Genomic DNA, 11,777 nt, shown 5'->3' with positions numbered 1-11,777 from the left:
GCTATGTGGCCATGTTCTAGAAGAGTTTATTCCTGACATTTCACCAGCATCTGTGGCTGGCATCTTCAAAGAATGCTGGCATGGAAGAGAGTTGGATATATAGGGTTGCACGGTGTGTGTGTGTGTGTGTGTGTGTGTGTGTGTGTGTGTGTGTGTGTATCCAAATTTCTTCCATGCCAGCATTCTCTGAAAATGCCAGCCACAGAACTAGGAAAGAGCCATAGAAGCAAAGGTTGACTTAACAACTTCCAATTGATTTAATGCGTCTCCTTTAATGGGAAATCAGTTTTAGACCTGGTACTGCTTTTTGCTGTGCCATACATTCTCAGTACCCTCATCTGGCTTCCATGCCAGTAGCTGGAAAATGAGAGACGTACTCCAGTGTTGTTGTGCCTTCTCATAATGTGTTCAAAGTACAGCGGCCTAAGTCTGGTCATCTTGGCTTCCAGGGAGATTTCTGGCTTGATCTGCTCTAGGACCCACTTGTTTGTCTTTTTGGTTGTTCATGGGATCTTCAGCACTCTTCCCCGGCCCCACATCTCCAATGACTTAATTTTCTTCCTATCTTCTTTCCCAGCTGTCCAGCTCTCACATCTATTCATGGTAATAGGGAATACAATGGCTTGTATGGTTCTAAGGCCTGGGAAAGACAGGTCGGAAGTGCCGTCTTGGGGCTGATTCTGGGGCTTCGGAGTGCACAGCAACCGCATGCTCCCAAGCCCTGGTATGTGCCGGTGGTGCCATTATTGAACGGCACCATCCATATGGGGTTAGTGCCCATGATGCAAGCATGGCACCACATTTGCACATTACAGTATCACACTTGCATCACTGGTGCTTTGTGTTCAGTTGTATATCTTTGCCTTTTAGTTTCTTTTCTAGTTCTTTCATAGCCTCCCATCCCATTCTTAATCCTCTTCTGATTTCCTGGCCGCAAGTCCATTCCTATCAATGTTATAGGCTTGTAGGCTGATGGAAATTTCCTCTGAGGTCTAGAAAGTAAGCGATACACCAAGAACAAGGTGCTTCATCCTGTTCTGGTCCTTCAGAGGAGATGATCCAGCATATGCAGTGATGCGCTCAGTGTGTTCTGCCCAGAGGAGCTATAGATAATCAGCACATATAAGTAGTGCATGTAACTAAAAAAACAGGTTTGTCATTTGTTTTCTAGAATGGGTACTTGCTCATTGTTGGTTAGTTTACATTATTGTCTTCTCCTTTGAGCTGGTTAAATTGCCATTGCTGTTTAGTTTTGTAAGAATGCTGTATCAGTTTTGTTTAGCTCTCTATTCGTTGGTCGGTCTCATGACTTCCGTGCCAGCGTCTCTATCCAATGTTGCATCGTTCCAAATAAAAAGATAACTTCTTCCATTAAGCCTCCCCTACTGAACCCTAAGGGGGAAACCTTCCCTGACCCATTTTCCTGCAAACATTATGGAGCAGGGTTTGGTCTCTGCTCCAAGCATTTTCATCACACCCATCTTTGCTGTTCTCTCTGCTGTTCAGCCTGAAGCTTCCCAAACTGCTGAAGAGCACAATGCATTCCAGGCTAATTTCATTGAACTCAGTTATGGCAATCTCGCCACCATTCAGCCTACAGCATGCCTGGATATTGAGAATTATGAAGTATCCCCATGCAATCTTCACACTGTTTCAGCTATCGTGATATTGTCTCTTGTCATCCTAACCTAGAGCTCCTTTGGATGTCGGCCAGTTGTTTACAGCCTTTGGTCCTCCATTTGTTTTTGGACTTCGGCTCCCAACTTGACCAACAGTCAGGAATCATGGGAGCTATAGTCCAAATCATCTGGAGGACAAAAGGCTGGGAACCATTTGTGGTTTCTTGTTCTTCTGAAACAGCTTTGCTGGCCCTCATGCTTTAACAATTTATCTAGTTCTCCTTGCAATTCTCTTTGGTGTTGCATTCTGGTGCAATTCGCGTAAGGCAAATAATGGGGCTCATGCTCGGGGTGAGGTGGCACACACATGCCGCTGGTGCACGCGCCATACATTTAATTGCCGCACAGCTTCTGCTTAAACCAGAAGCTGTGTATGGTGTGTCTGCATATGGAACGGGCACACTGTAATAATAATAATAATAATAATAATAATAATAATAATCTCTCCATATTCAAACATCCTGAAATACCTGTGGAGATGGGGAAAAAAACATTTTTACAACAAGAATGTGTTGCCTGTGCAGAAAACAGCTTTCCTGAGGAGCAAAAAAATGAGTTCTGTCCAGGCGACACATATTCTGCACAAAGCATTGGCGTGTTTTTCACCGCAAAAATCACGATGTGTTTTTCACCCCAAAATAATTCCTCTGCAACCCTTCTCAATGTTAAATGTAAATAGCAAACAATGCACACAGTTCTCACTGATGCATTCTTCGTCTCTATAGGAGTTCCAGACTGCCAGGAAACAGGTTTTTTTGTGGGTTTTTCAGGCTATGAGGCCGTGTTCTAGAAGAGTTTATTCTTGATGTTTCGCGAGCGTCTGTGGCTGGCATCTTCAGAGAATGCTGGCATGGAAGTGATTGGGATATATACACACACACACACACACACACACACATACATACTTACACTGTGTGACTCTAAGTAGGAAGGAGCGATTTCCATTTTAATCTGTGTATACTCCACTTTCTTCCATGCCAGCATTCTCTGACGATGCCAGCCAGAGATACTGGAGAAATGTCAGGAATAAACTCTTCCAGAACATGGCCACATAGCCCGAAAAACCCACAAAAAGCTATGGACGCTGGCCGTGGAAGCCTTTGACTTCACAAACATGTTTTTGTTTGTTTTTACTATGAGGATGAGTAATTGTGAATGTGCTTTCCGTCCCCGCATGGGTGATACCACACTGTTTAAATTGGGCAACATTTCACAGTTGGAAATTTCAATCTAGCAAGCAAAGCACGGCATGTGAACAACACAATAATACCGCCTGCAAAATGGGGCTCGGGAATGCCCTCGGGTATAGCTTCCAGAAGTTGCCCTGAACTTTGCGATGCAGGTACGATAAACTGTAGAGAAACATGTCATTAAGTGGAAGAGAGGCCTTTAATTCTCCATAGGGAGTATTTCATGTTATAATAAAAGAGGGGGATGAAAAGACTGAGTCAACCGGCACAATAACAAGGAAGACAAGGTGGGACAGCAGTTAGACTTACACTTTGCTGGCAAAGCATACCATTGAGTTGTTCTTCTTTAAATATCTCTCTTCCTGTTTGGGACGGTCAGAGAGGTTTTTAAGGCTCCTCTCATGTTTGCAGAGCTCCCACTCGGTCCCTTGGCTTGGCTACCCTACTCTATGCAATCCACCAACTGCTGAAAAGGGTAAGTTGGAGATACCAAATGTATTTCTTGTCCTTGCCTTCTTCTGTAATACAGTCCTACCTGCTTATTCATGGATTTTTTTTTTAATCCATGGGTTCAAGCATTCACGGTTTGAAAATATTCCCCAAAAGTATAAATTCCAAGTATCAAACCTTGATCTTGCCCTTTTATATAAGGGACACCATTTTGTTATACCACTGTATTAAATGGGACTTGAGCATCCATGGATTTTGTTATCCACGGGGGTTCCTGGAAAAGAGATTCCACCTCAACATTAGGAAGAACCTCCTGAGAGTAAGGGTTGTTCGACAGTGGAACACACTCTTTCCTCGGAGAGCTTAGTGGAGTCTCCCTCCTTGGAGGTCTTTAAACAGAGGCTGGATGGCAATCTGTCGGGGATGCTTTGATATGGATTTCCTGCATGGCAGAATGGGGTTGGACTGGATGGCGCTTGCGGTCTCTTCCAACTCTATGATTCTATGATTCAAACCCCAGCAGATAACAAGGGCCCACTAGATACCCTTTTTGGAGAGATATTGTCCATGTGATTGTGGAGAGACAGAAACAGTGGAAGACACACTTTTGCACTGTATGATCCACAGAGACGTAAGAACTGACATTATTTCTCCAATCCTTCGGGATCAACCAGGCAGCTCCAAATCTTTTTACATTTTCTCAATGTTATCAGATACTAACCCTGATATGACCATACCAGGTCGCCAAAGTTTGTGCCGCAGCCATAAGAGTTGGACAAACGATGTTGGCGAGAGGATAAATGCAATACAAATTTGTATTTGAAACGTTTATCACTTAAAAACATTTCAGCTTGGACTAATTTTAATATGCCATTTTATACTATTATATTTGTGCTTTAGACAAATTTGTAACTATTTGTAACCTATATTCAGATGTTTCTGGATAGAGGATAAACGCTATGCATATAGCTGTAATCCCTGTGAGTCTTTCATCACTCAGAAACGTTGCTTCTCTGACAATTCTTTTTTATGCTATTACATATTTGTATATTTATGTTTTTGTAATTTTGTACATATTTGTAACTCATATTTAGATGTCTTTACATACTGATTTCACAGACTAACACAGCTATATCTCTGAAAATCCATGGATCTTCAAGTCGCATTAAATACAACAGATAGTAAAATGGTGTCCTCTATATAAAATGGCAAAATCAGTTTCTTTATCATTTGTTTTTGAATATTTTCAAGCCAAGAATCCAAGAATACAGAGAGATGACTGTAATGTATTTTAATATTTATAAGCCACTTTGAATGCTGAAAAATGAAAAAGGGTCAGATGATGATGATGATGATGATGATATAAACTATGTTCAAACCAAGGCTGCATCTACACTGCAGTGTTAATGCAGTATGCCATTGTTTTAACTGCCATGGCTCAATTCTATGGAACCCTGGGATTTGTAGTTTTGTGAGAAAGGCCCCATACAGACAGGTTAAAATAAAGCTGCTTCGGGTCACTTTGGAAGTATGTTGTTTAAATGATGCATGCGTCCTAAGAGTCCAGAAGCCACACTAAAGCCATGATCCAGTCCTAAGAACTGAAGCAGAACTTTAGCACAGCTTCCACACTCTTAGGACACATGCATCATTTAAACAGCATACCCCCAAAGTGACCCAAAGCAGCTTTATTTTGGCCCGTCAGTATGGGACCATAGTTAGCTTTCTCTGTCAGAGAACTCTGGTGTCATGACAAACTACAAATCCCATGATTCGATAGGATGGAGCCATGAGAGGTAAAGCAGTCTCAGACTGCATTAATTCTACCGTTTGGCAGCAACATAGGGATTTTCCATCTTGTTCTGGAATCTCGTTCCATTTTCTCCCCTTCAAGAACATTGTTTCTTTGTTTATAGATATAATCTCAGCTACTGGGAAGGACGGATTGCAAGGACGGTCCCAGTTACAGAAACGGACGCCGTGCAACGATGAAAGCTGTCTGCAGATCCCAACCGATCATCATCATTCAAAAGCAAAGTTCAAAACGGGTGGCTAATACTGGAGGCTCCCATCCGTACATTCATCATGATGGAACAACAAACCAGGATGGTGTTGAAAGAGGACATTCAGAGCAGAGCGAAGGCAGCCGTCCTTCTTTGTCCTCTGGAAACAATAACCATGGAGCTGGTCAGGTAGACCCCATTCCAAAGGAGATGGTTTCTGATCATGGAAGAAACTATGAGACTATTAATGTAGTTGCCACCGAAGGGAAGTCATCCCAGGAGACAACTACCTCTGGTCACAATTCTCAGTCGAATGCTAATGAAAATCAGGGAACTGTGACTATGAGAAACTGTAACTATGATACCCCAGTATGCACTGGAAACCAGGGAACTGGGAGGAACACTGGGATAGCCCCAGAGTTTAGTGGAAATGGAGCACCAGCTTACTATGACAAACTAGCATCCAGGGGCCATGAAGGAACAGTGCGCAAGACCAACATCTCGCCCACACCCAACACTTTAACAGTCACAAACCCTGTTCTCCATCACTACTCATATCACTGGTCTCCCATGCTGAAATATTGCCAACGGGAACAAATATACTGTGGCCATATATGCTCAGGTGAAGCATTGCATTGAGCCTGGAACCCATATTTTTTTCACTAAGCAATTATTACTGAAACCTTGTAACCAGGACCAAAGATGGAGCATATAATGGGAACCCATATCTAAAGGCCATCAATATGACATAAAAGGGCATGTAATCTGCAAGTATCTACCAAAACTTAATGTGAGCATCAGTGATCATAATACAATGCGCCCTTGTTTTACGTGGGGGATCCATTTTGGACCCACCTCGTGTAAAACAAAAAATGCATATGCTCGAGCCCCATTACAAGTAATGGGGGTCGTGCTCACGGAAGTGTGTGGCGGCACACATGCACCATGGGTGCACACACCATGCACCAACATATGACACGGGTGCACTGTATTCTGAACATGTTGCAGGTGAAAAATTCTTCCTATCTTTCAAAGGAAAGAAATAGGTATTAATCTTTCTGTTGGCCTTGTATGAAGTCTGAATTTTATCTCCATTGTTTAATGTGTTTTGAAATAGGAAACTGGAAGAGAGTGATAGTATGTATGAAAGCCTGGCATAAAGCCATGTTGTGGATTATACCATATCTCTACTATGTCGAGGTGCTAGTGGATCCATTTTGAGTTACAATTTATGTGTAACATTAGTGCAAAGAACATGAATAAGGATTCTGTTTGGTGTGGGATGGGAGAAGATCGGTGTGTCTGTGTGCCATGAGTTACTGCGCCAAGTGATGCCAGTCCTAGTGATGCCACTAAAGATAGGAAACAAGTTTTGTTCATGGCTTTATGTTAACCAAGGAGTTTATCACACTAGCGACATCCTGCAGGAAAACGGGAATTAAACAAGATTTAAAGCAAAGAAAACCCAGAATTGCCCATAGTTTATCACATGACGTCACAGTTAATGAAAGTTTATCTGAACGCAAAGCAGAGAAAAACTGGCAGCTTTTTACTTTCGGAACAACCCGAAAGTAAAAAAGCAACTGGTTTTCTTCGCTTTGCGTTTGGATTAACTTAACGTTATTTCACTTGGGCAGTCCCCTAAGTGTGATAAACTCCCCAGATTTGCAAGTTTAGTTTAAATTTGAATGAACTTTAAATCATGTTTAACTCCCGTTTTTCCGCAGGATCTCGCTAGTGTGACAAAGCTCCAAGTATGTTATCTCACATATTGTTAACATCTAAGTGTTCCTTCAATTTCTCAAGCTCCGTGACAATAAAATAAGAAGGTTCCTTTGTGCTTTGTGTTTCTCTCCTTTTCTTTCTGGTTTATTCCTTGATATGTTGGACTCGCATCGGAGACTCCAGAAACTTTCCCCTTACATCTCACTTGTGAAAGCTGGCCTTTCTATGCCCACATCTCACCACCATTCCAACTCTCAGAAGTTGTGAAAGCATTTCTTTCACTGTCGAGTCCGGTGAAATTTCTTCCCAGCCTGCCTGAAACTCACTTCAGTCTGATCTAACATAGCCATGGTAAAGGAATGTGGTATTTGTAGTCAAAAAATATCCGGAGAGGAACAAAAGTTCCCCACTGCTGTCTTAAAAGATCGGAGAAAGGCGTATCCTAAGGACCATTTAGAGCCAACCTAGTTGTTCTACTGCTACAATGCCATGGTCAAACCAGTAGCTTATGCCAAATGTAAATGACCTTTCTACTGATGTAAGTCCAGTCAAAATGTTTGACTGTTGATCCAGTCAAAATATGGAGACTGCAGACCATTGAATAGTTCATCCGATTTGTCATGCTCAAATGTGTGTCCGCAGTTGTATCTGCTAGTAGGATCATCTCAAGGGTAGGACCTTAGAGCTGTAGGAAACCTACTTGAAGACATGTCTCTGTTGGCCTTTTGAGGACATTACAATTCCATGTTGGTTGTTTGCAGTGCAGCTGACATTGCATTTCCCCTTTTATTACCCTCGCCATGCTTTTAAAGAAATCCTTGATTTCCAGTAGTGAGCTAGGTCATGGGCATTTGGAAATCCAAAATAATTGGTATCTTATCTAGTAAACATTTTCCTTACTTTTAAAAAAATGGCTGAAATCTTCTTGTTGGCTTATACCAGAGGTTCCTTTTTCTGATATGGCACAAGGAGATACCCAAGACCTCCTTACACAATGTTTTTTATGTAACCATTTAGACCGGAAATTTGCAATTGTAGGAGACTAATAAGCCACATTTGCCCCCAGAAGATCCTCGAGGGCCATACTTCCACTACTGCAAAAATAATGACTTTTTTCTTCGCAAACACTTTCTGGGATATGTGTGGGAGTATTTTGCCATGTTTTTAGCCCCCCCCCCCCAAGTCCATTTTAGCACTAGGTGAAACCTTTTTAGCAACAGAAAGTGTGTTTAAGGGGCAGTACAGTCCGCCCCAAAACAGCAGGCTGGAGTCTCCCATTTTAACTGCGGAAGGACGCCACAGGCACCAAACTGCGCAGCATAACCCCCTCAGTAAAAAGAACCCAGTTCTTCTGGGTTCTTATTGTGGCGCATTGTATACGTCACATGTGCACCCTTGACACATTTATGACATACACAATGCACAGCAACGTGTAGACGGTGCGTGACAGCAGTGTCATCATGTGGACAGGATGCCGTCATGATGCCGCCGCCCGTACGGACTTGGGTTCCGGTGCATGCGGTTGCCGCTCACTCTGGAACCCTAGTTTTGGCACCGGCACACAGCTTTTGGCCGGTGTGTCTCGGGCCTAAGTCACTTGGTCTTCATTCTTTGCTTCTGATAAAGGCCTCTCCTCAGCTAAAATGGACCAGGGGAACCAAAATGTGGATAAAATGTCTACCTCCCAATATCTTCTACAGAGCATTTTGGCACATTTGGGGGCAAGGGATTATTTATTCAGGGACTGACTTTGTGTTCCCAGCCTTGGATGGTCAGTTTTTGTCCCCTTCGGACAAAGCTCCATATGGGATAAAAGCAGGTTTTAAATCAAATAAATAGATAAGCATAGGTGGCTGTGGACCATCCTTTGCCAACCTCTTATTTAGGTTGTGCAACAGCTCCCCAAAAGTGGCCAGGTGCCCTTTCCACTCTATCTTTCTGACTTCCATGACATGCCACCTGTCTGCCTACTTTTGCCCTCAACATCAGCTGCCCAGACCAAGGTATACTGGTAAAACATTACATGCTGCCAGCGCAAATAGAATCCCAGCCTTGGTTTCTGTACACTTGGTTTTCATCTCACGTAATAACCCTGAAATTTACACAAATGATCCCAGAAGGTATTCTTTGACCTATTTTAGCAAGCTGAAAGCACTGCTGGGCCGAATCATTAAGTTCCTTGCCTTGCAGCCATACAGCACTTACTGAATTAAGGAAGGACAACTCCCTCTCCCAGTTTTGGGATTGTGGATTTGAACTTGGTGTCTTTAGATGCAGCCGAGTTGTCTTCACTGTAATTACTACTTCATACCCGAATTGCAAGAGAAAATGGAAAACCCAGCACTTCTTAGCTGGCCTTAAGTTCTTTGATTGGTGGGTCCAGAAATGCAAACAATTTGGAAACATTTGGAAAATTCCAGATCCATATTCTTAAGATCTTTGCACTATATTGTCTCAGCCTAGAGGATGATGTTTAATCCCAGCATCCATTTAACAGTATTGACGATGGAGTAAACTGCCACCTCGGCTACAGCTCCCTTTAATTTTTGGGCAATTTTGAGCAAACAAAACCAAAACATATTGCTATTTCCCTTACAAAGTTCTGTTTGTTAACCTGAGAGAGAGTGTATGCAGTGGGAGATGTACTCTATTTAAAAGGTGGATTTTTCTGGAAAGCCTGAAGGAAATGAAGGCATAAAAACAGCCTTGGGGCCACATATGGCCTCCTGGAATATATGCATTTTTTATTTACAGCGCGCCCCTGTTTTACATGGGTGTGCCATATGTGGCTTTCAGCATGCACTGAAAGTCGCACTGAAAAGGCCCCTTGCATACTCTGGAAGACGTAATGGGGAGCATGCCCATGCCACATGTGTGCCGCCACACCATAATGCACCACGGGTGCAAGCCCCATTACTCCCAATGGGGCTTCAGCATATGCTGATTTCCCCTTACGTGGAGGGATCTGGAAGGGATTCCCGCATAAGGGGAGGACCCACTGTACTTTTTGCCAAGATGTCTGAGCTAAATGTTGTAACCAAACATCCCTTATTCCATACCTTAAGGTAAGAAGCAAGGCTGAGATCTAGATCAGCGACTTGGTTAACAAAATAGTGTCTCCTGGACCAATCTCAAACCCTGTTTTACTGAGTATCAGCTATGGCAAACAACAGAGGTTCTCCCATTGACTGAAGGGGGCAGCAAACATACTTTTCCACCCTGGTTCCTCTAGTGATCTCTGGTGAGAGGAAGAATTGGACCTCCTTGTGAGTGTCACAATGAAGATTGCTTGCAAGAGGGAGCAGAAACATCAGTTTACCACATCCCAATGGAGGAGCATAGACCTCTGTCGCTCACAGCAGCTGATGCTTGGAAAACCAGGATTGTGAGACTTTTACAATCCCTATTAATTGCATAAACTGTTGCCATGGTTGTGAATATGTAGAGATCATGAATGTATATCATTTATGGATGCTTTGGAAGTCAGTGTGGTGTAGTGGTTTGAGTGTTGGACTACAACTTGGGAGATGAGGGTTCGATTCCCAACTCAGCTATGAAACCCACTGTATGACTTTGGGCAAGTCATATGCTCTTATGGGGAGCATGGTAAACTTCCTCTGAACAAATTTTGCCAAGGAAACCCCATGATAGTGTCACCTTAGGTTCGCCATATGTTGGAAAGGACTTGAAGGCACACAACACACACAACTCCAGGTGATGCATTCAAAACGGAAGTCATGAATTGCAGCCCATATCTTCTTTTTTTAAACACAGAATGAGCAAAAAGAGCCATAGACGAGCGCGTCATGCTTTCAAGCTTTATTGTTCATACATGGTAAAATAAGAAAAGTGGATAAAGGATGAGATACAGCCCCACATCTCCAGAAGGTGAACACACCAGTTGCTAAATATTCAGAAAGGAAGAACCAACACCTCAGGTGTATCTACATTGTACAGTTATACGATTTTGATACCACCTTAACTGTCATAGTTCCATCCTAAGGAAGATGGAGTTTGTCGTTTGGTGAAAGAGACAAAGGCCTGATCCAGATGGGCCTATAGAGCGCCCTCGTCACATTCTAGGAGTTGGCCTAGGGCGCACCGCCCATACATGCCTCACCCATAGCACATGACGAGGGCATCAAAATGGTGGCACCCTGTACAGATGGGCGCCGCCATTTTGATGTGACAGGCACCTAGCATCCACACATCACAGTGTCATTGTGATGTCATGAGTGCACCATTGGTTCACTGCGGCATCACAATGGCACTGCAAAAAGAAGCTGTGCGGTTTGTCTGCTGCAGCTTTCTCGGGGATCAAAACAAAGCACGGGCAGATCACCCTTTTTGGGCGGTCTGTACCCGGCCTTAGAATTCTGTAGTAGTCAGAGTTATGTTCCCTGGACTAGTGCTGGTCCATGAATGACAATCTGGGAAGTTTCTAGGAAAGAAAGAAACAATTGTACCCAAATGGACCAGAGATTTAATCCCAATCCCTGGCACACTGGGTACAAACATTGTTGCTGGTTTCCCACATCAGATAGATCTGTGAAGAACTGCCCTAGTCAAATTACATAAACTACAACATTAGAGCTATCTGCAAGAGTTTTCTAAGTGCCTCACCAAAGCACATGTCCCAAGCATCCACAAGATGGAGCCATGGCAATTAAAGGAATATCAATGTGCTATGATTCTGTTGCATAAATGCATACTTTGTGATGAGTGGTGGC

The sequence above is a fragment of the Sceloporus undulatus genome, chromosome 9 (genome assembly GCF_019175285.1).
Source record: "Sceloporus undulatus isolate JIND9_A2432 ecotype Alabama chromosome 9, SceUnd_v1.1, whole genome shotgun sequence".
Taxonomy (NCBI): domain Eukaryota; kingdom Metazoa; phylum Chordata; class Lepidosauria; order Squamata; family Phrynosomatidae; genus Sceloporus; species Sceloporus undulatus.
The sequence above is the reverse complement of the archived record's forward strand: the minus strand, read 5'-3'. Positions refer to the sequence as shown.